The sequence below is a fragment of the Artibeus jamaicensis genome, unplaced genomic scaffold (assembly GCF_021234435.1).
Source record: "Artibeus jamaicensis isolate MK-2021 breed Jamaican fruit bat unplaced genomic scaffold, CSHL_Jam_final contig_2259, whole genome shotgun sequence".
NCBI lineage: Eukaryota > Metazoa > Chordata > Mammalia > Chiroptera > Phyllostomidae > Artibeus > Artibeus jamaicensis.
The window spans coordinates 8977228-8983245 of record NW_026521468.1 but is presented as its reverse complement, the minus strand read 5'-3'; the positions used below and the strand labels follow the sequence as shown (position 1 = coordinate 8983245).

The following is a 6018-nucleotide window of genomic DNA, read 5'->3' as shown; positions in this document are numbered from 1 at the left end:
TCACAGTACAGCAAGCCGCGGCCTCAAAGTCAAAGATGAGCATGTGATTCGAACTGGCCAATCAGAACGCAGAAATGTCTACTTAAGGCAGAACCGGACACAGGTTTCAGGAAATAAGGGTGAATAGGTGGTGAGCGGTTTGGTATTTTTTGGTCGGGCCCCTAGTTGGGACGTAGGGACACCGCACAGCGGAGACTTACAATCTCAGCACTCCCGGCATTCCGGGAGAGTTTGAGTGGTTTCCCGAACAGGCTCACGGTGGTCGGAGATTTTCCTGCTTCTCCGAGGATGCGTGGGAACTCGAACCCGAGGCCTGAGCCGGGTCCCTGCGCCCGGGGCAGCAGGGGCACGTATGAGTCTGGGCCTTCCTTTTCCCACAGGACCGCCGCACAGTCGCACAGTCGCTGGTCCGAGGCCCTTACGACGTGACAACAACGGCCTTTGGGAGGAGCGTGAGGATTGTGAGTTTGAACACAGGTGTTTGTTGAGGTGCAGTGCACTCAGCCCAAAATTCGTTTTCAGAAGGTGCGCGGAGCAATGGCTTCGTGTATTCAGAGTCGTGCAACTATGCCCACACTAAATTTACAACAGTTTTTTCCATCACCCGGGAAAGAAATCCTGTACTCATCAGCCATTCCTCCCCATCCCCTTCTGCCCAGCCCCGGCCAACCGGTAATCCACTTCTGGTCACTGTAGATTTGCCTGTGTATGCACATACCACAAGTCATTCCTCGTTCATTTGAAGTTCAAGTTTAATTGGGTGTTCTGTAGTTTTCTTTGGTAAGTTTGCCCCCACCCCCACCCCCAAGGCTGGATATCCAAGCACCCTCACCTGGGGAGGGAGACCCTGGCATTGACCAGAGCCCAGGATCCCCTGCATGTAGAACACACTCACCTGCCAACAGATTTCCAAGAAAATGGGACTTCAAAAACACCAGGAAGCCGGGGGAGCTGTCCCTCGGCACAGCCCTCTTGGGAAGGTGCAAGGGCTCGGAGTACAATGCCAGGACAAGGTCAGGAAATGAGGGGATTTTAGGCCTCTCAGTTCCCCAAAGACCTCATAGGAAATGTTTTTTCCACATTGTCCCTTTTTCCATGCTTTGTAGATCTCTATATTTAAAAACAGTTCTACAGGGTCTGGCAGATGTAACGCCTGCTAGAATGTGGTTGGTAGGATGATAATATGGATGTAATAATTCATAGTTTTAATTTGAACATTTCACCTGAATGTCATATGGTGAGCTTGAGTTTGATATTGTTATATTGCAGAGTTACATGCTTATGATTTTGTAAGAAGAGATTTTGTAATAAAAAAGGGGGCACTCTGGCAGGGGTGGATGGAGCTCTGGCCTGCAAACTGAAAGGTCACCAGTTTAATTCCCGGGGAGGCACATCCCTGGGTTGCAGGCCAGGTCCCCGGTTGGGGGGTGTGAGAGGCAGCTGCTTGGTGTATCTCTCACACATTGCTGTTTCTCTCCTCTTTCTTCCTCCCTTCCCCTCTCTCTAAAAGTGAATAAATAAAGTCTAAAAAGCTTTTTTTTTTAAAAAAAAAAACGGGGGTGTTATTTGTCCTGGAGCTTGTATTTGTGTTTCTTAAATCACTGCGTTTCCCAGCCGCCTCGCTCCCGTCTGGCCCAGGCAGTGCTCTGATGGGCACAGGGGCGCTGACAAGCAGCGGTGCCCCAAGTCTGTGCTTCTTGGCCGAGTCCAGGGAGGACTGGTGGTTGGCATCTCACAGCCAGTCTCTGAAGGGATGAGATAGTGGGAGGCTGCCATCTGGTTCTGATTTGACTTTCACCCTGAGACCTCTGCTTGGGGGGAAAAAATCACAGTGTTTCAGTTCGATGCTGGTGTTTCTGGGCAGTTCTGCTCCCCCTGTACCCATAGCTCTGGCCTTGCTTTGCCCTGGATGGAGGCCCTGCGGGGGTGTGGGGTGTGGGGAGGGGCTGTGGCTGGTGCCTCCCTTCCCTGCCCCCTTTAACAGAGGAGTAGACTGAGGCTCAGAGGCCTTGCCAGCTCACCAAAACCAGGGGAAGCTTGCGGACTAGCCTGCCCACTTTACAGTCGGCTTCCTTCTTTCTCTGAGAGTCAGGTCATGCCTCGGTCACGGACCCTGAGCATGATTCACAGGTGCCAGGCCCTCTCTGGTTTCATCTATTTATATAATATTTTGCTCATTCATTCCCTGCTCCTGTTCCTCTGACCCCACAGGCAACCCTTCAGATGGGTTTTGTGTGCTTGAATTCTTTCCATCTCAAGGGATGGCAGATTTAAATACTTAAGATTACTAACAAACAAGGAATGATGGGGAAGATCTTTAACTTGTGACCACAGTCAGGATCCTACAGCAAAATAAATAAGGAAATAAATGTTTAAAAAATTATTTTTCAAGTAAACCTATTTTAGAACAGTTTTACATGTTGGTAAAGTGTGAAGATAGTACACAGTCCCTACCAGTCCCCACCCCCGGCATCCAGGGTCTCCCGGACATCTCACACAGGGTGGGGCCCTTGTTACAATGCATGAGCCAGTCCTGATACATTTTTTTTAACCGATGTCCACACTTTACTTCTTCAGTTTTACAACCTATTGCTGCTCTTCTGGGCAGAACCTCCCCTGATGAGTGGGTGGCGGGACTCCGCGGGCTGCTGGGGGCGACGGCTGCCGCTCAGGCGGTGCTGAGCGCTGGGCGGGGCTTGTGCAGACTTCCCTGCGCTGAGACCTGAGTGCCGGTTGTCTCAGCATCGGTGTGGCCTCGTGGGCTGGGGCAGGGAGACCACGGAGGCAAGGCGCCCTTGTCAGTGGTCAGGTCAAGGTCCTGCTCTCAACACGAGTCACGGCGATGTGACCTTAGTCACCTGGCTGAGGCGGTTTCCAGGTGTTCCCGCTTGTCATTCCCTCCCTTATGTTTTCTCAGGGAGAAGGTTACTAAGCACGTTCACACCTTACAGAGCAGGGAGCGATGCCTTTGTGAAGAGCGGAGCAGGGCAGAGGAGGGCAGAGCAGCTCCGTAAATTACTTGACATTCTTCTGCATGGGACATTTGTCTCGTCTCCCCTTTCTCTACTTTTTCGATCATTTATAGGTTAGTATGAATGAATAGATACCCACCCTTATACTCTGGGTTTCAGCCCGACACTGTTATTTATGTATTTCGTTTAGACTATTCCAGCTTCAGCTCCAGGGAGCCCCTTCCCTGTGTGTGTCCCTTTAACGCAGCCGTCTTGTTGTGGGCCATTGTTGCTGTTTGATTTTGTTTTCAAGCACTTCTTTACCTTCTGGCTGTACTTGTGAGCTCAGGACCCCATAACAGGACCACAGGGCTCGGTCCAGGACAGGGGTGTCTCTGCCCGAGCCGCACTGACATTTGGGGCCCACTGTAGCAGCACCCCGACCTCCGCCCACAATGGCCAGCAACTCCCCTCCCTGTTGTGACCGGGTGGGGCGGGGGACACTGCCAAATGCCTCCCGCAGCTCCACCCCAGCTGAGACCCCTGGTTGCTACCGGCCTGAGCAAGCTTTCTGGGACAATGGAAACGCTCTGCTTGCCGTCTAACCCAGGCGGCCCGAACCCTCGGGACACGGCTAGTGATGCAAAGGAGCTGGGTTTTCACTCTCACTTGTTCAATTAAGCTAAACAGCCACGAGTGGCTAGCAGCCGCCTCTGGAGCAGGCGCCTGTCAGGGCTGGAGCCCAGCCTGAGCCTGGCCTGCCCCTGTCTGGCTGCTGGTGGGCTGTTGCTGACAGGCATGAACTCACATTTCCGTCTCCATCCTGGTGTGGGTGAGGGACGCCTGCCTCTGCCCCATTAGTCATGGGGTTGGCACAGGGCACCCAGAACCTGAAAGGCTGCTCTTCCCGACTCCCACCGATCCCTTCCTCCAGCCAGAGCGTAAGCCTGGGTGACTGGCATTTCCCGGATTTTCCTGGGCCAATAGTTGGGCGCTAGCTGTGGGAGACACACACACAGGCAAGCACCTATGCACACTGCCTTTCACCCTTGGGAGACCCTCCGGGTCCCACCAGGGGCCCTACATGCTAGCCCCCTCCTACAGGCCAAGGTCATTCCTCCTTCAGATCTCAAAGAAAGGTCACCTTCCTGTGGAAGCTGACAGAAGCCACGGACCACAGTCCAGTGCCCACATGGTCTGGAGTCTGACCACAGTCCTTGCCCATGGTTGGCCTGTCCGTCCTAAACCCCTGGACAGAGACTTGGCTGGTGAATTTTGTTAATTAAATGGGAATAATCATTACTGCTGGCCCCACCCCTCAGCACACAGACTCAGGTCCTAGGGCCAGGGGTGGCCTCAGGTCCCGACCCCAGCAGATCTGAGCAAGAGAGGACTGTCCAGCCTGGGCACCATCCGCTGCTCTGCTGGCAAACATTGCTGCTGCCAGCTGTGTGAGGACTGGGTGCTGAGCAAGCACACAGCAGCGATATGGTCGGTTAGCGTCTACATAGCACTAACTTGTTTCCAGGACGCTCTGTGGTGTGTGAGTGTGTGTGTGGTGACTTCCTAGCCTTCTGCGCAGCCCTCGGGGTCTCGTGCTCATCCCTGTTTCACAGATGAGAAAACAGAGGCACAGGGTGACCGAGTTACCTGCCCCAGGTGGCACAGCAGGCAGCAGAGCAAGGATGGAAACTTGGGGACCTGACCCCTGAGCCCCGCCCCCCAGCCACTGCCTTTAAAGGTGCCCCCCTCCACTCCTGTTCAGATGTGTCTGTTATTCCTGTGCATCATGGGCATCAGTTCAGTGTCCTTCACTGAGGATGGGGGGGGGCAGAGGGAGCTTAGCTGAGCAAAGGCGGGGCACACACCTTGCACGAGGACAGGGCAACATGCGCAGAGGCCCTGGGCAGAAAATGAATGCACTCGGGGAACTGCAGGCATTCCTGGCGTGGTGGGGACCCACTGAACCCCAGCATGGAATCTGGGTTCAGTCCCCGAGGTTGATCTGTGTTTTTTTTAACATACAGTTCAGTTGTTTTGTTTTTTTTTAAGATTGTATTTGTTTATGTTTAGAGAGAGGGAAAAAAAGGGAGAAAGAGAGGGAGAGAAACATGGATCTGTTGCCTCCCACACATCCCTACTGGAGACCTGGCCCTCAACCCAGGCATGTGCCCTGACTGGGAATCAAACCAGCAACCTTGGTGCCTCAGCATGATGCCCTAACCCAGTGAGTTACCAGGCCAGGGCCTGAGGTTTTCAAAAATGAATTAAAATTCCCATAACATAAAATTCACCATCTTAACCATTAAAAATTGTTTTGAATTCTCATCCAAGGACTTTTTTTTTTTTTCTTTTAGAGAGAGAGGAAGGGAGAAAGAAACACCCATGCCAGGGAGAAGCGTCGCTTGGTTGCCCAGACCAGGATCACACGCACTTGGGCCAGAACTGGGCATCAACCCACAACTGGGTATGTGCCCGAGCAGGGATGGGACCAACTGACCCACACCGGCCAGGACTGTTTTAAAGTGTGCAATTCGGTGGCTCTTGTGCATCCCTGAGGCTCTACAATCATCACCTCTGCCACGTTCTGGAAAGTGTTGGTCATCCCAGAAGAAGGGCCCAGGGCCCATCAGCTCCAGCCTCCTCCCCAGCTCCCAATCCGATTTCTGTTTCACACAGATTCTGTGCCTGTAAAGCGTGGACCTTTGTGTCTGGCTTCTGTAATGTTTTCGAGAGTCATTCACCTTGTAACTTTGGTGCTTCATTCCTTTCATGGCTGGGGAATAATGATCCCACTGTATGGACTGGCGGTACTTTGATTATCTATTCGCCCATTTGGGAGATTTGGGTTGTTTGTACTTTTGGCTGTCGTAATAGGATTACATATAGTAAATTATAAAACGCTGCTCTGAACACGTGGGTTCAGTCTCCAGACAGATGGGAGGCTGGCTGTCCTGGCCTCGTTCCTTGAAACCCCGGTGGCTTCCCCTTCACCCTTCAGGTCTGACACCAGACCGGAGGGAGTGTCCTTCCTTCGCCCCAGGTTCGAGTGTGCAGGACGTCGGGG

The 6018-nt window shown here is 52.9% G+C and overlaps 1 non-coding gene across 1 annotated transcript; it reads left to right on the top strand.

Annotated features, from left to right (window-relative positions):
• The first annotated feature begins 1567 nt into the window (after positions 1-1567).
• LOC119058686 (small Cajal body-specific RNA 6) lies at positions 1568-1807 on the top strand. The gene has a single exon (XR_005084293.1). It is a non-coding gene; the product is annotated as a small Cajal body-specific RNA 6 (non-coding RNA).
• Positions 1808-6018: the final 4211 nt, after the last annotated feature.